A 21,687-nucleotide genomic window follows, 5' to 3' on the forward strand; every position below is an offset into this window, starting at 1 on the left:
AGTATCCATTTCCTGTGCGGTTTGTTCTGTGCCTAGCATTGTGCCACAATTTCTACATTATGATGACTGTACCCACCTTCTTCTGACATTTAATCACTGCTGCCTGGTCACTGTTACCTTGGGTCTGTATCACCCTTCTTAGGAACTTAGTTCTCTAGCAACACCTCCTACTTGGCCCACAGATGGCAGCTACTGCTGAGCTTCTCACGAGAGAGTGCCCCTCTCATCAGTGCATCCTGATTGCTGCAGTAAAGGGTTGGTTGGTGGGCTTTCTTGCCTTTGGTAATTTATCTTGTATATCTATCTGGTAATCTCTGGTATCTATTTGGTAATCTCTCTGGACTTTTGATCCATTCCCCCGCCACCTGCCTTGGCAGCTCTGACATTTGTGTTTCCTTTAGTGTGGAGTGTCACTTTCCCCCTATTCCTAAAAAGCTAATTTAGCTGCATATTAGTATCATCTCCTGAGGTCATTGTCAGGTATTAAATCCCGCGTCAGTGGAAAGTTGTTACCATATTGACAAAGTCTCCCTTATTCATCTCTATGTTCCACCCTTCCTGATCCCACATTTGTAGGGACAGTCCCATATTTTCTGAACTCCTGCTGGTACATATTAGCCATATCCTGCATCAGCTTTGGGTTACAATCCCTTATTCCCAGACAAAGTCCAGCAGAGGCCACCCAGAGTCCTAATCTTTGCACAGCAGACCTGCCTAAGTTGAGAATTTTACTGGCTTTGAAGCTTTCCTATAACGATTAAGAAGGTCATCAGCCTTTTCCGCTCTCCTGTGTAGGGGATGAAAGCCTCTTTATATGCTACCACAGGAGTGGTCTGGCTTCCACACTTAGCTTTTGATTATACATTAATCACTCACGACCACTGTCTATTGCCTAAGCACAGCCACTCAATTCTAGTGTTCTTACAATTTCTTCCATATTTCTCTAATGCATCACACCCTCTTTTTGTGCTAAAAAAAATAAGGAAGTACTCAATGAATAAGACAACCTGCAAGGAAGGAAATTCTGGAAGAGGGCGAATAGCTGCGGGCTGGTTGTCAGCCAGCAGTACTCCCAGAAGTTGAGGGAGTAGCAAGAAAGAAAGGCACAGAGGCATGAAGCTCTGCGGTAGGGTGGAGGACTACAAGCAGTTTAGAATTGGAGTTAGAGCTGGAACCACATAGTTATTGGTAGTGCATGTCTTCTGAGAGTTAGTCTAGTTGTTATTCTACCGTAACAAGCAATCTTTGTGAAGTCAGGTAAGGCAGCTAGATTCCTTGCTCACACTGGGGAAAAGCCAGATGCTCTCCTTTTGTGCTTCTCAATTACCCCCACCTCTTGTCACAGAAACAGGACAGAGAAGTATAGAATAGAGGCCCTAGCACAATGCTTACAGCTGAGGCTTTATTCCAACACTTGGGGGGAATCTCTCAGCACCAGTCACTGGTGCTTCCCCATACTGCCATGTTCAAGGGTTCCTGCACCAGCCAGCCCTTCAGGGAGACAATGGCAATGACAGTGATTGCTCACTTCATCACCTCTTTCCTAAGGGGCAGAGGACACAAGCTGTAACTTCCATTTCGAGGAGTGGCACCATCCACTTTCCAGCGAGACTCAACTTTATTGAAGGATTTACTCTCACTTATCAGTCTGTTTGAGAAGGTAAATTTTTCAATGTAAAAGTAATACAAGTTATTTCTAGAAAAAAATGGAAACTTCATACACAGAAAAAAGAAATAAACACATTCATCTCATCACACAAAGACAACCACTGTTGCATTTTGGTACATTTTATCCCATGTTTTTCATGATTATTTTTTACATGGTTATAATCACATGAAGCATTTTTCCTGCTTTACACTTTAATATTATAAAAGAAGCATTTTTTCCATTGTAATCCTTGTAAACATAATATGAAGAGGAATATTACACAGAAATGAATTATTGCCTACTTAATCATATCCTTGTTTAGGGGAAGATATATGATATATATGACATATATATTTATATAATTGAAATGCTGTAAATATGGCCTCTATTAAGGCTTTTAATTTAAAATTATATGCTGATATTTTCCATGTTATGAAAAATTATTTGTAAGTAAATTGCTGCATATTTCACTAAGTGGATGTACCGAAACTTATGAGCTATTTGGTATTATTAGTCATATGATATATTGTTGGCATTTTGCTATACTAAATTAATCTGCTGTATTTTTGGTGTCATTAGAATAGACTTCTAGAAGTACATTATTAGGTAAAAGAGTGTGACAAAGACTGCTAGCTTTTCAACAGGCCCATTGTCTCTTCTTCCTGGGCACACAACTAGACTACATTTCCCAGTGCCTTTGCAGTGAAATGTGCCCACAAAGCTGAGTTCTATCCAGAGGAATGTGAGTTACTTCCAGGCATCCCCATAAAACATTACATGCACACTTCTCTGTACTCTTTCTACTTCTGCAGAATGACCCCTGGATATCTCCATTGAATCTGGCCAAGGATCCATTGTTTTCCAGATTCCTGAATGACTGTATAATTGTGTAGAGCATCTCTCCCTCCTAGTGTCCCTCCATCTCTCTCTCTCTTTTTCTCTCTTATACACACAAACACACACACACACACACAAAACCTGAAATAGTTCAGTAACATCACATGAACAAGAAATATACTTCTATTTTGTTTGAGGCATTATACTACATTTTTGGGTCAATGTTTCAGCAGCTAGTGTTAATAAAAAATATATACATTTTAAAATATCTTTGTATATTAGGTTATTTTTTCTACTTATTTTTAAACTGCTATTTAGAAATGTTCTGTGAATGCATATTCTCATCTGCAATGTATGAGAAAGCCCACATCATTGTCAGCATTAAAAATATATTTGCCACCTTGCATGATAAGATTTATCATAACTAACTTTGCCTTTTTTGATTACCAGTGAAGTTGAATATTTTTTTGTTTATTAGTCATTTGTATTTCATGTTTTTTTCAAATATGGAAGCTGTATAATTTTTTTAAAAGCACTCCAATATATCTTTCCTTCTGTGATGCCTTTTATTGTTCTAATATACATGTTTACAGACAATTTGAAATTCATACTCTATTGACCTGAAGAGTTAAGTTTACTTTTCTTTTTGGCTAATATTTTAGAGGATCCCAAACTATAAGTATATTTTAAAGTAATATCTCACGACCAGTAAGACCAAGAGAAAAAAAAAACAAAACTGGATTTGGTCCTGTAATTCTGGGAAAACTGAATTGTTAATCAGATAATTGCAGAACAGCACATTCAAAACAAATACCAGGCAGCACATTTGAAACTCTGATGTTGGAAAACAGGGCCACCACCTGGTATATTGTATATTTGTTTAGTTTTGGGGAGTGTAATTTGGCTGCAATTCACTGTAATTAGGAACAGTATTATAATGGAGTTTAGTTCAACTCATACATTGGCTTTGACTTACATGACATGTTACCATTTGAGTTTCTTACATGAGCTGAATGCTTTCTTCCAAACACGGCCTCCGCCCTAGTGCAGTTCTCTGCTAGAAATGGGAGAATGGGCAGTGACTATGATTCCAGAAGTATAACCCATTCCCCTCCGCTTATTTTTACCGATCTCTTCTTATATGGCTCTGCCAGTCACCTTTACCTTACCCTCATGGCTGTTTTGGTCAGCTCAATCTCAGCTATTATTAGGACAAACAGTACAAACATTTATTGAGTCCTACTATGTGTCAGATACTGTTCTAGGTGATGGGAATATAGCAGGTAAACGAGTAAAGGAAAAATCCCTGTCCTTGAGGAACTTTCAGACAGTATACGATAACGTAATAAATAAGTACTATTACATGCTGTGTTAGCAAATAATAAATGCTATGTAAAAAAAAAAGTCAAGCAGGGTAAGGGTAATTGGACTCTCTGGGGTGTGGAAGGGCCTGGCTGCAGTATTAAATGGGTAGTCAGGGTTGGCCTCATGGAGAAGATGAGATCTGAGCAAAAACCTAAGGAAAGTGAGTGAGGAGAGTTGGTCAAGTAATGTCTAGGGAAGAGGAGCAGCCAATGCAAAGTCCCTAATGCAGGGGTGTTGAGGGAGTAGCAAGAAAGAAAACAGTGGGGCTGGAGCCAAATAACCATGGAGAAGGGAGGTAGGGATGGAGGCTACATCATGCAGTATCTTGCAGGCCATTATAAGCACTTTGGCTCTTACTCTGGGCACAATGGGAAGACACTGGAGGGTTTTGAACAGATGAATGACATTATCTGACTTTCACTGTAACAAGTTCTGTTCCCATTTTCTATTGCTGTGTAACAAACCACCCCAAATCTTAGTGACTTAAAACAATTTATTATCATTTCTCATGGTCCTGTGAATTGACTGGGCACAGTTAGGCAGCTCTTCCTTGAGGTCTCCAGTCAGATGGCAGGTGATGCTGGCTGTTGATTGGGTCCTCAGCTCAGGCATTGACTAGAACACCCTCATAAAGGTTGGGCTTCTTAAATGTGGATGTTGGGGGAGCATTGCCAAGGCAAGCATTCCCAGAGGCCCAGGTGGAAGCTGTGAGGATTCTTATGAACTAGTCATGGAAGTCCCGGAATGTTACTTTTGCCTCGTTCTAATTTGTTCAAGCAAGTCTCAGAAGTTAGCCCAGATTTATAAGAGGTGTTTTAGACTCCTCTTCTAGCTTGCGGATGGCAAGGTCACACTACAAAAGAGTATGTGGAAGGGAGGTATTCTTCTGGCTATCATTGGAAAATATAAAATGCCTTATCTAACTACTGTGATGAGAATAGATTGGGTGGTGGGGGACAGGATGGGAAGGGGCAAGTGCCAAACGCAGACTAAGTTGTTTATTGCAATAATCTAAGCAAGAGATGATGGTGTTGTGATATGATAACAGTAGAGATAATACAAAGTCATCAGATTCTGGATTTATTCTGAATGTAGAGCCATCATTATTTACTGATGCCTTCAATGTGGGTGTGGAGAAAGGAGTCAAGATGTTACCAAAGTTTGCTCTGGGCAACCAGAAGGATGGAGTTGCCAACAGATGTGAAGAACGTTTCAGGTAAAGCAGATTTGGACATGATAAGTTTGAAATGTCTATTAGATATCCAAGGGGAGAACTTAAGTTAGCAATCAGCCATACAAGCTGAGAGAAAGGATGGAGAATATTTTAACACATTTAAAATCATTATACTCATAATGGCACTCTGAGTGCCTTCTAAACTCTAAAAATCTGATAGATTTTAATTTTCCTCATTTTAAAATGCTGTGTATAGCACTAATTACAATAGCCACAAACTACACACTTCCCAAATGCCCACCAACAGTAGAATGGACAAATATATTGTGGAATATATAATGGAATATATATAGCAATGAGAATGAATGAATCATAGTTATGCACAATAATATGAATGGGTCTCAAACATTTAAAAATTTTTAGATGTTTAATTGTAGCAAAAGCATGTAACATAAAATTTATTAATTGTACATTTTTAAGTACTATTCAGTAGTGTTAAGTATATTCACATTGCTATGCAACAGAACTCCAGACCTTTTCATCCTGCAAAACTGAAAAACTATACCCATTAAACACAACTCCCCATTTCCCCCTTCAGCTAGCCCCAGGCAGTCACCATTCTACTTTCTGTGAGTCTTACTGATTTAGATACTTCATATTAAGTGGAATCATACAGTATTTGTTTTTGGCGACTGACTTATTTCACTTAGCACAAGGTCCTCAAGGTTCATCCATGTTGTAGCATGTGACAGGATTTTCTTTCCCTTTAAGGCTGAATAATATGCCTTGTATATATATAGCACATTCTGTTTATTTGTTCTTCTACTGATGGGACACTTGGGTTGCTTCCACCTCTTGGCTCTTGTGAATAATGCCTTTATGAACATGGATGTACAAATAATCTTCTCAAGATTCTACTTTCAATTCTTTTGGATATCTGGCTCCTACGTATTCTATTTTTACTTTTTTTGAGGAACCACCATACTGTTTTCTATAGTGGCTGCACCATTTTTCATTCCCACCAGCAGGACACAAAGGTTCCAATTTTTCCATACCCTTGTCAACATTTCTTACTTCCTGTCTGGTTTTTTTTTAATTAGTAGCCATCCTAATGGGTGTGAGGTGGTATCTCATTGTGATTTTGATTTGTATTTCTCTAATAATTAGTGATGTGAGCATCTTTTCATATGCTTATTGGCCATTTGTTTATTATCTTTGGAGAAATGTCTGTTCAAATCTTTTGCCCATTTTTAATCTAGTTGTTTTTTGTTGTTGCATTGTAGTTTTTATATATTCTGAGTATCAGCCCCTTTCTAGATATATGATTTGCAAATATTTTCTCCAATTCTGTAGGGAGAATTTTTACTCTGTTGATTATGTCCTTTGCTGTACAGAAGTATTTAATTTTGATGAAGTCCAATTTATCCATTTTTGCTTTTGTTCTTTGTGCTTTCAGTGTCTGATCCAAGAAATCATTGCCAAACCTAATATCCTGAAACTTTTCCCCTATATTTTCTTCTAGGAGTTTTATAGTTTTAGGTCTTACATTTAGGTTTTTAATTCATTTGAGTTAATTTTTGTATATGATATAGGGCTAGGGTCTGATTTTATTCTTTTGCATGTGGATGCTTCCCCATCATCTTTTATTAAAGCCACTGTCCTTCCTCACTGAGTGGTCTTGGCACCCTTGTCAAAGATCATCTGGCCATTTATGTGAAGGCTTACTTTTGGGCTCTCTATTACGTTTTATTGATCTATATACCTATCTTTATGCCATCAAACATATGTGTAAATGAAAGAAGCCAGGCACTAAATAACAGGGACTGTATGATTCCGTTTATATAAAATTCAAAAATGATTAATCTATAGTGTTAGAAGTCAGTCTAAGGGATATCCTTATGGGGATGGGTGGCTGGAAGGGGATATGAGAAGGGCTGTTGGTGGCATTGGTAATACTGTTTCTCGATCTGTATGCTGATTATACAGGTGTGTTCACAAATAAAAATTCATTGAGTTATACACAGGTATTTAGCATTCACTTACTTTCAGAATCTTTATATTAATATAATCTTTTTTAAAAAAGTAAACTCTTCCCCCAACACGGGGCTCAAACTCATAACCACAAAATCAAGAGTTGCATGCTCTACTGACTGAGCCAGCCAGGTGCCCCTATACTATTTAATATAATCTTAAATCAAAACTGTTGCATATGAATAGAGAAATATGATAAAAATCCATTGATCCTCTATTGTTTTTAATTACTATGACGTGTGTGTGTTTTCCCCTATGGGATTCAAACTTAGTAGACAAGATAAGAGTTTCAGTATAAGTTTCAGCCATTCACATTCAGGTAGATTTCTTTTTTCACATAACTGGGAGAGTTAGGAATGGGTGATGAAAGAGAATAAGCAATGCTTCATATTGCATTCTTTGAAGGATCAGGGTGTTAAAAAACAGAATCCAACCTGGTAAATTTGAAGATCTAATTGGCTTTATTAAGTGATTCATGAATCGGGCAGCATTCCATCTAGCAAGGAGAAAGATGCTCTGAGGAGTTGTACAAAATGGAAAGGTTTTTTGTTGTTGTTGTTTTTTTTTACAGGAAAGAGGGTAGGGTAAGCAAGTTATTAGCAAAAGAAAAGAAAGGATTGTTTCAAGCAAGGTCACCTTTCCTGAAGGGGAAGGCAGGGAGTCTTATCATGCAGATTAATTCATCTTCCTTTGTAGCTGGTGAGATAAAGAGGACCTCATTGGTGCTGACTCTTGCTGGTGCTGATGAGAAAATTTCTGACTGGTCAAGACTACAATTCTAGGAGAGGTTGAAACTGTAGTTAGGTGTAAAGCCCTGGTTTGGTGACTTAGCCTAGCATTAAGTGACTCCATGCGGGGCCTGTGCTTTTCTTGTCAACAAAGGTAATGTTGACTTTTGTTAGTTGAGGGACAGCATCTGACTATAACAGTCTCCTTAACTGTAATACTCTTGTAATGTCTACTTTGACAAAAGAAACATTTTTCTATATTGCCAAGCTAATCAGGATAACTGGCAAAATAAAGACCTATCAGTTATTTCTGCAAGTCCATGTCAAAGGAAAAAGAGAGTATAGACTTCAGTTGTATCTATATTAGAGTTTCCCAACCTGTGTGCCTTGGCATACTGAGTGCCAGGAATGAGTTGCAGTATGTGGAGGCATAGATTCTACTCAACCCTCAGGGTGGTCAAGCCAAGTGTGGGGAAACTGAAATTATTTGAGCTGGCCACCTCCTGCAATGAAATGCCTTAATCCTTCACCCTATGATGACTTAAAGATAACATTTTCTTTGTGTGCAGTGATATGCAAAGGGTTGGAAAGTCAGTAAGGAGAAAAAATGGTAAGAAGGGACCCTAGCACAGTGAACAGTTTCACTTATAAATAGAGAATTTCTCCTCAATCCTGGTAATAACTAAGGATACTGAGATGTGCAAGGGGCCTCTAGGGAAGAAAAGTAAGGTGCAGTGGTTTCAAGGGAAGGCTCTAGAGTCAAACTACTTGATTTTGAATGATGGCTCTACCACTAGCCAGTTGTTTTGTAAAGTACTTGAAAAACAAAAAGACACTGTTCCGTGCCTCAGTTTACTCATCTATGATTCATAGAAATGTACCTCATAGAATCATGTGAGAATTAAACTGCATTAGTTGAGTGTTTATGATAGAGTAAGTATCAAGAAGTATTAGCTATTATTAACATTGAGTACCACCGAGTAACATTACTTCAATAATTTTCATTGTGAGGTTAATAGTTGCAAAGAATAAAGTTTTGAGCATGTTGTAAATATTGATGTTTCAAAATAAAACTGTTATATCCCTCTTCTTTGTTTTTAGAGAGAGGGGGGAGGGGAGAGAGAGAAAGCTTGAGCAGGGGTGGGGGGAGGAGCAGATGGAGAGGGAGAGAGAGAGTCTTAAGCAGGTTCCATGCCAGCACAGAGCCCTATGTGGCGCTCAATCTCACAACCCTGAGATCATGACCTGAGCCAAAATCAAGAGTCGGATGCCCAACTGACTGAGCCACCCAGGCACCCTTATATCACTCTTCTAAATGTATCCCATGGAATTTAAGTTCTACAATGGTTGGATATTAACCATCATCTGTTAAAAAATTCTTGAAAAACTTTTTAATAATCAAAAATTTTGCATTGTTCCTTTCCTTCCATGAAGATGTTTTTCCATCCTAATGACCCTCATCCGAAATTTTATCCCACTGTTTTTTAGCTTCAAAATATTTTGTTGATTGCTCCATCACACTTTTTCTCCACAATAAAAAATACACGTGTAAATTTAACTTTAAAAAAGTTCCTGTGTTACGGAGCTAGAACAAATAATCCTAAAATTTGTATGGAACCACGAAAGACCCCGAATAGCCAAAGCAATTTTGAAAAAGAAAAGCAAAGTTGGAGGATCACAACCTGGACTTCAAGTTATATTACAAAGCTGTAGTGATCAAAACAGTATGACACTGGCACAAAAATAGACACATAGATCAATGGAACAGAATAGAAAACCTAGAAGTGAACTCACAAGTATATGATCAATTAATCTTTGATAGAGTAGGAAAGAATATCCAATGGGAAATAGACAATCTCTTCAACAAATGGTGCTGGGAAAACTGGACAGCAACATGCAAAAGAATGAAACTGAACCACTTTCTTACACCATACACAAAAATAAATTCAAAATGGATTAAAGACCTAAATGTGAGACATGAAACCATTAAAATCCTAGAGGAGAACACAGGCAGTAACCTCTTTGACATTGGCTTTAGCAACTTCTTACTAGATTTGTCTCCTGAGGCAGGAGAAACAAAAGCAAAAATAAACTATTGGGACTTCATCAAAATAAAAAGCTTCTTCACAGCAAAGGAAATAATCAACAAAACTAAAGGCAACTTACAGAATGGGAGAAGATATTTGCAAATGACATATCGGATAAAGGGTGAGTATCCAAAATATATAAAGAACTTACAAAACTCAACACCCAAGAAACAAATAATCCAATTAAAAAATGGACAGAAGACATGAACAGACATTTTTCCAAAGAAAACATACAGATGGCCTATAGACATATGAAAAGATGCTCAACATCACTCATCATCAGGGAAATGCAAATCAAAACGACAATGAGGTATCACCTCACACCTGTTAGAATGATTAAAATCAACGACGCAGGAAACAATAGGTGTTGGCAAGGATGTGGGGAAAGGGGAACCCTCCCACACTGTTGGTGGGAATGCAAGCTGGTGCAGCTACTCTGGAGAACAGTGTGGAGGTTCCTCAAAAAGTTAGAAATAAAGCTACCCTATGATCCAGCAATTATACTACTAGGTATTTACTCAAAGAATACAAAAATACCAATTCAAAGGGATACATGCACCCCAATGTTTATAGCAGCATTATCTACAATAGCCAAATTATGGAAACAGCCCAAGTGTCCATCTACTGATTCATGGATAAAGAAGATATGGCATACATATACAATGGAATATTATTCAGCCATAAAAAAGAATGAAATCTTGCCATTTGCAGTGATGTGGATAGAGAGTAGTATGCTAAGTGAAATAAGTCAGTCAGAGAAAGACAAACACCATATGATATCACTTATATGTAGAATTTAAGAAGCAAAACAAATGAGCATAGCAGGGGAAAATAAAAGAGAGAGAGACAAAGCAAGAAACAGACTTAACTATAGAGAACAACTGATGATCACCAGAGGGGAGGTGGGTGGGGGGGATGGGTGACGTAGGTATTGGGGATTAAGGAGGGCACTTGTAATGAGCACCGGGTGTTGTATGGAATTGTTGAATCACTAAATTATATACCTGAAACGAATATTACACTGTATGTTAACTACTGGAATTTAAAGTTTTTATAAACTTTTAAAAATTTCCTGAATTGAATTATTTTAATTACTGATAGTACATAATTTATTAAAATATAAATATATTACACATTTAATAAATAATTATCGAACATAAATGTAAGCTATTGAAAATGAATCTTCATGAGATACATGGGAGTCACAGGTGTTTATGCAACTTTGTTTAAAGGAAATATCAAAATGTCCCTTAGCTAGGCTTCTGGGACATCTTTTCCCTCAGGGCAATGCATTTTGGAGAGGTGTGGGGTATTGTGAGAGGAATTTTTTCTTTTGGAAAGCAGGAGAAAGGCAATTATAAAAGACACCTTTCAGGCAAATCAATGTTTGGAAGGAGACAATATGACCTTTGAGGTTCTGGATCTTGAAACTGGTAACTTTAAACTCTCCATGCCTGTCTGCCTCTTGGAAAGTCCTTGAGTACTAAGATGACCACATGCTACTGTTGTCCTGGTGTAATTATTAAGAGCACCCCCTGTCACTCTCTAACTTTTTCAGTTTGGATGATATTATTGGTCACTCCATCAAGTGGCCCTTTAGGGCTGCTTATGAGATTGTAAAGCTCTGGTTAGTGGTAGAACCATCATTCAAAATCAAGTAGCTCTGAGAACAGTACACGTATTCACATTTGAAGACCACTCATACAAACCAGAGGGTGCCTAACTTACTTCCTATTTCTTTCCTGCTAAATTTTTAAAATATTTGTTTTATACCTATTTTGTGCCACACACTGTAAGTTACCTTGACATCCATTTTCTCATTTTATCATCAGAATTGCCATGTGAGGTGTTCTTTTTTTTATTTTTTTATTTTTTTAAAGATTTTATTTATTTATTCATGAGAGATAGAGAGAGAGAGAGGCAGAGGCAGAGGGAGAAGCAGGCTCCCCGCGGAGTAGGGAGTCCGATGCGGGACTCGATCCCAGGACCCTGGGATCATGACCTGAGCCGAAGGCAGACGCTTAACCGACTGAGCCACCCAGGCGTCCCGCCATGTGAGGTGTTCTTACTGTATTCTTTTTTTTTTCCCTTTTTTTGCAGAAAAGAAAGCTGAAAACCCAGAGAATTTAAATGACCAGTCACAGCTAAAAAGTGGCTAAAGCAGAACCCACGTCCTATCTCTCTGTCTTTAAAGTCTATGCTTATCGTCAAGGCCAGGCCCTGGGTCCCACCTCCTGAAACTAGGGTGGCAGTTTAGGCCTGCTCAGGGCCAGACTGCCCTGTTGCCCCTGTTTTCATGCAAAACACTTCCTCCCAGGCTCTCTTTCATAGTTGTCCGCACTTTCTCTTCATCTCTGTCCTGATTCTGTTCATCAGTGTCTCTTCTCTGGGTGGATATACTACGCCAGCCCATTTGGGAGAGGTAGCCAGAGCAATGTCTCCAAAACTTCACCATGCCACTGACCTGCTTAAGCCAGTTTGCTTATGCTTCCCATAAGGATATCTTAACTTTACCAAGATTTACAACACTCTTTTTCCGATGTATGGGTCAGCCCCACTGAACTCTCTCCTTTCCTTCTCCAACCCCCATCTGCCTTGTCCGTTGTTTGTCCCTCACATGTGTCTACCTCCCAAACCTGTCTTCTACTCATATTTCAAATCCCAGCTTTGATCCCTAAGCAGCTTTCCCGGGCTCTGTGCACCAGTCTCTGCCCCACTACTTTGGTGCCCATCCAGTGGTGTGCTGGAGCCAAGGGGTACAACCCCCCAAAGCCAGTTGCTTACATCACTTCCTACTTCCAGTGTTGCGTGATGTCATATTGGCCACGGAGGGAGTATTTACGCCATAGAAATTGGCAAATGGTACAAATCAGCTTTTTTTTTTTTTTAATCGGTTGGTAAACATTTAGCAGCACAATACTGTGACTCTCCTAAGTTTTCATAACACTCTGAATACTATTTATTTCTTCATTTATGCAGTGAATATTTATCCACTGCCTACTCTGTGTCAGCTACCATTGTCGTTGCTGAGGATATAAAGGTGGGACAATCAGATAGTTCCTGCCATCATGGGGCTTACAGTGTTGAAAGGGAGAGACTGACCTTAGGCAAATATTCACATATAAAATATAAAATAATTATGTTAAAAACAAAAAAATGCGGGTGCCTGGGTGGCTCAGTCGGTTGAGCGACTGCCTTCGGCTCAGGTCATGATCCCAGGGTCCTGGGATCGAGTCCCACATCGGGCTCCTGGCTCAGCGGGGAGCCTGCTTCTCCCTCTGACCCTCTCCTCTCTCATGCTGTTTCTCTCTCGCTTGCTCTCTAATAAGTAAATAAATAAAATCTTTAAAAAAAAAAAAATGCTTTAATGTGTCAGAGGATATTTGACCTAGTCTAAGAAGATTTTCCTGAGCTAAAATCTGAAGGATAATTTGGGATTGAAGAAGGAACAAGGTGAGGGAACAGCATTCCAGGCCAAAGGAACAACATGTGCTGTGGTCAGAAAGAGTATGAACCTCAGGAACAAGGGAAAGTGGACAAATATGGCTAGAAGGGAGCTGGGAAGCTTGGTGGGAGAGGCAGGTGCAGAGCTAAGGCCACACAGAGTTTTGAAGGCTCTCCTAAGGAGTTTCACTTTTATCCTAAGAGGAGTGCAAAGTCAACTGAAGTGTTTTCACCAGGAAGACCACCTGGTATAATGGAAAATCAGTACGACATGGTGGTTGAGGAATCAAGTCCGGAACCAGGTTGCCTGGCTTGGAATGCTGACTCTGCTGCTTCCTAGTATCTTACTAGTAATTTCTCTGTGCCTCAGTTTCCTCCTGGGTTATATGGTGATAAAATAATACCTCCCCTATAGGGCTGCTTATGAGATTGTAAAGCTCTGAGAACAGTACTTGGCATATCCTAAGTGCTATGTAAGTGCTTGTTTAAATAAATAAAAACATCTTTGATAAGATAGCTGAATGTCCTGGGTACCTGTGGTCCACTAGGGGATGCAGACATAAATAATTATAACATGAAGTAAGCACAAAAGATGTGGTAATACAAAGATAAGGATGAGCTTGTTTTCCAGTGGTTATTATGAGCAGAATTGAGGGCGTAAATGATGTTCTAGTTGGAGAAAGCAACACTAAGAGCCATGGAGATACACAAATGTCACTGTACTCAGAAGCTTAAAGCCTAGAGTAGGAAACAGATGTGAAAGAAAACCAATGGGGGAAAATATATTGTAGAAGTACAAGTAAGGAGTGATTAACTTTAACTCCAAAGCAAATGGGAGGTTTCACGGAGGAGGGCCCAGCATCGTGGTTGACTGCATGTGCTCTGGAATCAGGCTGGCTCAGTTTAGAATGCGAACTTTGCACCCTACTAGTTATGTGATTTGACTTCTCTAATCCTCAACGTCCTGCTCAGTAAAGCGGGAATATTAATAATAATAATAATAATAATAATAATACCTAGCTCATAGGGTTGATAAAAATTCACAGTTAATGCATGAAAAGTCTTAGTTAGCATACAGCACTCAATAAATATTAAGCTATTATTACTATTACATTATGAGATGAACTTTGAATGAGAAGGACTTTGATCAGCACTAAAAGAATAACACGAGGAAAGGCCCAGAAGCTGAAAAGCATCTGACACATTTAAAGAACAGCAAGTCAATGCCACTTAAAGTGTGATCATCATTGCCAATCTGTGAACTGTTCTTACTGGTCCACAATGAGATAAATATAGATATTGAGAGTAAACATTTAGAAGTTAGAAGAAAACAAAGACAAATTGACGGAGTAATTTTGTACTTGTATACTTGTTGTACACTCATAATGAAAACTGGGGCTTGTAGTTTTTGTGCCTTGTTTCTATTTTTTCTAGCAAGTTTTTAAAGATTGATTGAATGATTGATTTGAGAGAACACCAGCAAGCTGGTCCGGGGGGCAGGGGTGGGGAGTGGCAGAGGGAGAGGGAGAGAGAGAGAATCCTCAAGCAGACTCCCTGCTGAGCGGGGTGCCCACGTTGGGGGGCAGATTCTCATGACCCTGAGATCATGACCTGAGCCAGAATCAAGAGTCTGCCCACTTAACCCACTGAGCCACCCAGGCGCCCCTGTAGCAAGTTTTTAATTGTATCTTACAAAAGTAACGGTCCATTACTGATTGGAAGTAATAAAAACTTGTCTTTTGCTCCAGATAGTTTGAGAAAAAAGTAATTCAGTGAGGCTGGATATAGCACCACAGAGATGAACCTGCAAGAGTGGACCAGGATCACATTGTAAGGAAGTTCTAGAAAATGTGAATGTCTCAAAATTCATACTTTATTCCGTGGGCAACAGGGTTAATAAAAGTTTACAGAGATTATTAACTGAGTATATAGGTAAATGGACATTGCACACTTTACACTTTTTTTCCCCCAGTGAGCATGTGGTTTCTCTCTCTTTTTTTTTAATTAAAAGATTTTTTTTTCTGGTTAAGAGGAGAGACTTGAATTGCTCCGTGTTTCACAAAGATAACTGTTTGTATTTGATAAGAGTGTGGTTAAACAAAGAAATTCAAATTTATCAAAACATAAAACGTTGGAGGGCGCCTGGGTGGCTCAGTTGGTTAAGCGACTGCCTTCGGCTCAGGTCATGATCCTGGAGTCCCGGGATCGAGTCCCGCATCGGGCTCCCTGCTCGACAGGGAGTCTGCTTCTCCCTCTGACCCTCCTCCCTCTCATGCTCTCTGTCTCTCATTCTCTCTGTCTCAAATAAATAAATAAAATCTTAAAAAACAAAACAAAACAAAACAAAACATAAAACGTTGGAAATACTTGAGCACACACTCTGTGACCAGGAATGCATGTGACTTGTTGAGATAAGCTACACCAGGTGATCAGATGAGTGTCTTTTGTTCTTGGGCACTCTCCTACAAACAATGCATAAACTGATAGAATTGACTCTTCTGGATCTCCCAGCTTGGTTCATCTCGCCCACGACCATCCCCACCACCTCTCTAGCAATCCTGCACTGGGCAAAATGGGAGAATAACATTGTTTTTGTTTGTTTTGTTTTTTAAGATTTTATTTATTTGCCAGAGAGAGAGAGAGAGATCGAGCGAGCACAAGCAGGGGGAGCGGCAGGCAGAGGGAGAAGCAGACTCCCTGCTGAGCAGGGAGAGGAGGATGCGGGCTCCATCCCAGGACCCTGGGATCATGACCTGAGCCGAAGGCAGCCGCTTAGCCGACGGAGCCACCCAGGCCTCTGGAGAATAACGGTTTAATAATCAGCGTCTGACAGCAAAGCCTTCGTTTGCCAGCCTCGGAGACAGGCCCTAACCTGTCGCGTTCTCCTTTCAGCCTCACAGCCCTGTCCTTCCCTACCTGCACAGCCTCTCATTAAATAAAGCACATCTCACCTGTGCCAAGTCTTTGGCCTCACCTGAGGTTACACACTTTCGGAAACACCCTGTGGCCCAGAACCCCAGACCCTGGAGGCAACTCCTGAGTCTCTTCGTCCCTCTATAAACAAGCAAGGGCTATAGGGGCCCGGGGCCCAGCTTGAAACTCTCAATTTTCCGACGGCCGCCAGAACTCAGAAGGTGAGGAGCCATCTGATCGACCTATGGCCCTCGGGTCGCCTGAACCCCACGAGCCCCCTGGCGTTCTGGAGGTGGAGTCCCGGGCCCCCCGCCCCCCACCCCGGCGCCCGTGCCTCCCCACCCCCCCAGCCCCTCCGGCCCGCAGCGCCTGGCCTTTCCGCTCGCGGCGCAGTGGGGGCAGGGCCGCAGTCACCCGACGGCGCGGAGGGCTCTGGGCGCGTCAGGGGTGTGGCCGCCGCCACCTGAAAGCTGGGCCGCGAGTGTGGCCCCGGGTACCGCCGCCGCCGCCGCCCCCGAGCGGCCCCACAGGTGCGTTCGCCGCAGGCCCGCCGTGCCCGTGGGCGGCTGGGTGGAGGCCCGGGCCCTTCCCGCGGGCGGGCTGAGCGGGTGCCGGCCCCGGGGATGGCCTTCTAAGTCGCTCATGCGTGGGAGCGACTGACGGACGGGGCTGGGAGGCCACGGGAGACGGGCGGGCCGTGCGGCTTCCGTGACGGGGGAGGACCGGGCCCAGAGACGGGAAGCCGAGCGCCGGCGTCGGCAGGGCGCCGGATGCCGCGGAACCGCAGCGAGCGCGGCCGTGGCGGCGCCTCGCCCGGAGCGGCCCCCGCCAGCTCTTCGGGTCGGGGCCCAGCCCCAGGCCGCGCGGGGCTGCCCTCCCCGCATCTGGAACGGGCTCCCCGCTCCCCTAGGCCTCCAGGGCGCTTTCTCCGAGCTCCTTGGAGGTGCTTTTCCGCCTTTTACCTTGTGCTTTCGCTTTTGGTGTGCACGCCCAGGCTCCGCTCAGACTCCCAAGTTCCGCCAGGGCAGAGCCTGTCCGGCTTGTGGGGGCCTCGGGGGTACTCCCTCAGCAACTGAAGGGATGAGCCAGTGCCTATGAAATAGAACTGATGAGTTAACACTTGAGTAAGTGAATGAGTGCCCATGAAGGAATGCAAATACGGAGTGGAGGCAGTGGAGACACAGGCTTATAAGGCTCATCTTCCGGTGGATAGTTTTCCCGAAAAGTCGTGCTAATGTTGCACTCTTGCAGACTGAGCCATTCACTTCAAAGGAGCTTTATTTTATGCTGTTTTTAAAGAAAATAAGCACCAGACGCGCCCCCTCCTATTTCCAGTTTGGGTAGATTTCTGTAAATATGTTGCTTAAAATGTGCCTAGGCTTTTTCTTGCTTGTGTTCTGTATTCTGCTGCGGACTTTTGAAGAATCATTGTCACTATAATATTTACTGTGTTTCTGAAAGATAAGGGTGAATCTAAAGGTAAAAACACATGACTCTGCTTTAAGTAACTTTTTGTAAAATCAGACATTTCTCTTGAATTCAAGTTTGTGAAGAATCTTGTTTGTTTTCCTGAGATAGGTACTAGCTGGTTTGTGAGTAACGGAAGCAGGCTGAATGTAGTCCAGAGAGGGAAATGAGAGACATTTATCTGTGCAGATGCTTTGGAAGTAACATAGGCTGAGACTGCTTTAATACTCTAATACATCAGCTCTGTAGGCTCCCAGACTTGAGTTCCAGAAAAGCCAGATGACTTTGGACTGGTCATTTGATCTTTTTAGGTCTCAGTTCCTTAATCTCCCAAGATGAGGGAGGGTTGGTGAGGCCCCTTCCTGAATTAGATTTCTAGGATTCTCTTTCATCAAGGTTAAAGGTGAGATGTAGGTGACTTCATGGAATTCTGCTCACTTCAGCCTATCTGTTTGGGATTCCGTAGAATCTTGGTCCTACTTTCTTTTCTGCAAATTACAGCTCATTCCTTATTCTTCTCCACATCTGTTGCAAAAGTATCTGGGAGCTCAAGAAGAGAATAATAGACTCCTGGCTGGTGGGGAGAAGGGGAGGCAAGATTTCACTCCACATTGCCAGAGGCTCCTGGGCCTGGGTCTAACCTGTTTCCAGTGCAGCCCAGCCTGACAGTGCCATATATCTCCAGTGTCTGGGGAATTGTATCACTATTAATTTGCATGCATTTGAAAGTAGTTATTATAGATCACAACATTTTGGAGCTGGAAGGGCCTTAGAGATTTTTTTAATGGCACTTAAAAAGTCATTTTACAAACATATTAAAATATTTTTTGCATGCTACATTTAACAAACACAAAGTCCCAAACGTGTTAAGTAAAATAAAATTAATGTTACCTACTTCAGTTGCTTCAAGTCTATTGGGAGAAGTGGGGCCAAAAGTGGTACTTGGTGAAAAAGACCAACTTTCTTGAACTCTTTTCCCAAAGAGCCATTTACAAGGTCATGTGTTGTTCAGGCATGGAATGTAACAAAAGTTGATATTTATGGGGCACTGACCATGCAGAAAGCACTGTTATATTTAATCTTTTTACTTATATTGCCCCCATTTAATCCTTACTATAAACCTAAGAACTAGGTACTATTGCCATCCCCATTCAACCTTCCTAAATAGAAACTGCTTGGAAAATGGGCAAGTCAAATACTCAAAATATAGACAGTTGGAGACAGGGTTTCCCCAGAAACATAGGCAATCTCTGCTAGGAGAGTCTGTGTGATGTTAGATAATGAGGTGTATGTTCTGGGATAGGTATACATAACTCTGGGGCATTGTGGGTAAATGAATTTGGGATGGGAGCTTAGGGGTGGAATGAGTAAGACTGAATTATAGAGAACTGGTTGTTATATCCTTTTTTTTTTTTTAATATGCTTTTTTTTTTTTAATTATTTATTCATGAGAGAGAGAGAGAGAGAGGCAGAGGGAGAAGCAGGCTCCCAAAGAGCAGAGAGCCCGATGCGGGACTCGATCCCAGGACCCTGGGATCATGACCTGAGCTGAAGGCAGACGCTTAACCATCTGAGCCACCCAGGCGCCCAAAGGGCTTTGTTATATCCTTTTGAAAATTATTGAATTCCATTGGGACTCTGGTAGACTCTGATACTTTGACCTAAATGCACATGCATCCTAATTTTAAACATCTTCAGACTTAACCAATTTAGGGAGTGTAAAATGGGTGACATCAAGAGCTAGCATCAGCTTCAGAGCTTTGAACTGTGAGTACAGAGCATTATTATTTCCTGGGCTAGCTTTGTGTCCTTGTGAAGGCTTTGCCTCCCAACCTCCTTTATAAGAACAACAACTCCTATTGCAGAAAAAGTATAAGGACGATATCCCTGTAATCCAGGGACAAGACTGCAGGACACTTATAAGTAATTGATGAGAGCAAAAGAGGAGAAGAGGGGCCTGTAAAATAAGTGGAAAATTGTTTTGTTTTTTCTTTGTCAGTCAAGTTTAGCTGCATGGAAGGCAGAGACCTATTGTGGCTGCTTGAAAAACTGAGAGCAGATGCCAGTTTGATTTAGCTCAGGAGGCTGAAAGTTTCTGCCCCGAAGGCTGGTGTGATAGAATAGATTTTCCCATTGCTCACAATATTATGAAAAAAACATTAAAGCAACAATTTTTATTACTTGCCCTGGAGCTAGAGCTTTAAAATGTACTTTCTTCTCCCCTTACCCTCCCTAAACCACTTAGCTTTTAAAAACAAACAACCCATTCATGTGTTTGCCTCAGTCAGATTATTAGTCCTTTCTCTTTATTCCTGGGCCCTGTTTCTTTAATGCAGTGAAGAAGTAGGACCAGTGTGCTTCTAGGTTTCTGGAATTTTTCTTTAGTTATGATTTTATTTAGCACATGTTTTCAGTGGCCATTTATTCAGTGTGTACTATGCACCAGATTAAGATGAACGAGATACTGAATTTAAGTAGGAAGTGACCATTCCACAAATACTTGCACCACAGGGTGATGTTAAAGTGGGGGCATTCATTTTCCTAGCAAAGAGCTATGGTTAGAGCTGGGGAAGACTTCAGAGGGCAGGTGAGTTTTGAACTTGATTTTGAAGCCTGAGGGCCAAGAGGTAGGAGAAGGGCATTCTAAGCTGAGAGAACAACATTGGCAAGGCCTGGTTGGCAAGGCCTGGGAGGCGGTGAGGATGAACATGGCCCTCCCAGAGGGAGAGATGGGAGTTCTGTGTGGCTGCAGTAGAGAAGTCTTGTGAGAGTGGGGCCATGTTATCTAGACCTTTTCACACCGTGGATAATCTGTTTCAGAGTTTTTTTAAGCAGAATTTTTCATCAGAGGCATTTTATGATTGGGTTTTCTTTAGAAAATAGCTCCAGCAATAACACTTTGGAGGGATTGGCGATGGAAAAGCCAGGAAGCGGGAAGACCACGAGGATGACGTTGCTATAGCCCAGATGAAATAGGGTAAGGGTCTAAACAAACACAGGTTTGAAAGATATTCAGCAAGTAGAGATTTAATGACCAGCTGGATATGGGAAATAAGGTCAAAAATAATTCTGAGGTTTGAGATTTGCTTGGCTGGGAGAGTGGATATGCCACTAAAGAGACTAATAAATATAAGGTGAGGAGGAGGTTTCAGGAGAAAGACAGTGAGTAGAGGCAACTGTGGAACATCCAGGGGAGACTCCTAGTCTACAGCCTTGACTGTCGCTGCACTGCCACATCATACAGTCGAGACCTGCCAAACATTACCACTGGTCCTCAGTCTGAAAAGAAAAATCAATTCAGTAACTCTCTTAAAAAGAAGGGGGGAAAAATAACCACATTGGACTTGGCTAGTGACCATTGCATCGTATTTCATGTGTTTGTTAGAACTCCAGTTCTTATGTAAGTTCCAGTGAAGGAAAAGAAGTTGGACACTCAAAGCGTGAGGGATTACTGTAAGCCACCCAAAGAAACCGAAATAGAGCAACGTAGACAGGAGTGGTTCAAAGGAACAAAGATAAGCAAATGGCAGGAGTGTAGAGGAGGACTGACCACTGTCAACACAGGTGTAGGCAGACTTGGAATATAGAGAAGAAATTTGAGCTGGCTCTTCCAAATAACTGTACTTCTTTAATGGTAAGAATATCACAAGCTTTAGATTTTTTCTCTTATTCAACTGGTCAGGAGGACACAAGTAGGAGATTGTTCAGAGGTGCTGGGCAAAGGATTTGATCTTACATTGCAGAGAAAGTGTTGGGAGACTTTGAACTAAGGGAAGAATAAAAGAGGTAGAGTAAGATAAAATGAAAAGGATAATGATTAGGAGGAACTCTCAGAACATTTAATGAGTTCTATGACAAATAGTTGCTAACAAAGAAAAAGGGAGATTGATATAGCATTCTCTTAGTGTTGTGGCATTAGACTTGCTTGGAAAAAAGAATATATTAGCATGGCACCTTATATTTAAGAAGAATTTTTACATTTGACTGTTATAT

At 41.2% G+C, this 21,687-nt stretch overlaps 1 protein-coding gene and 1 long non-coding RNA gene across 4 annotated transcripts in view; one reads left to right on the forward strand and one right to left on the reverse strand.

Moving 5' to 3' along the window:
- The window catches only part of LOC115937159 (uncharacterized), a 36,298-nt gene extending 18,906 nt beyond the window's left edge, over nucleotides 1–17,392 (reverse strand). Inside the window, exon 1 of the long non-coding RNA XR_014144305.1 lies at nucleotides 17,190–17,392. This is a non-coding gene — a long non-coding RNA (uncharacterized LOC115937159). The remainder of the gene's footprint in view (nucleotides 1–17,189) is intronic.
- The window catches only part of CPQ (carboxypeptidase Q), a 444,935-nt gene continuing 439,852 nt past the window's right edge, over nucleotides 16,605–21,687 (forward strand). For all 3 annotated transcript variants that reach the window (XM_081816298.1, XM_081816300.1, XM_081816299.1), the window contains exon 1: nucleotides 16,605–16,757. The gene's annotated coding sequence lies outside the window, so the exon portion shown is untranslated. The remainder of the gene's footprint in view (nucleotides 16,758–21,687) is intronic.

This window comes from Leptonychotes weddellii, chromosome 4 (assembly GCF_054177405.1).
Source record: "Leptonychotes weddellii isolate Sample4059 chromosome 4, ASM5417740v2, whole genome shotgun sequence".
Classification (NCBI taxonomy): Eukaryota; Metazoa; Chordata; class Mammalia; order Carnivora; family Phocidae; genus Leptonychotes; species Leptonychotes weddellii.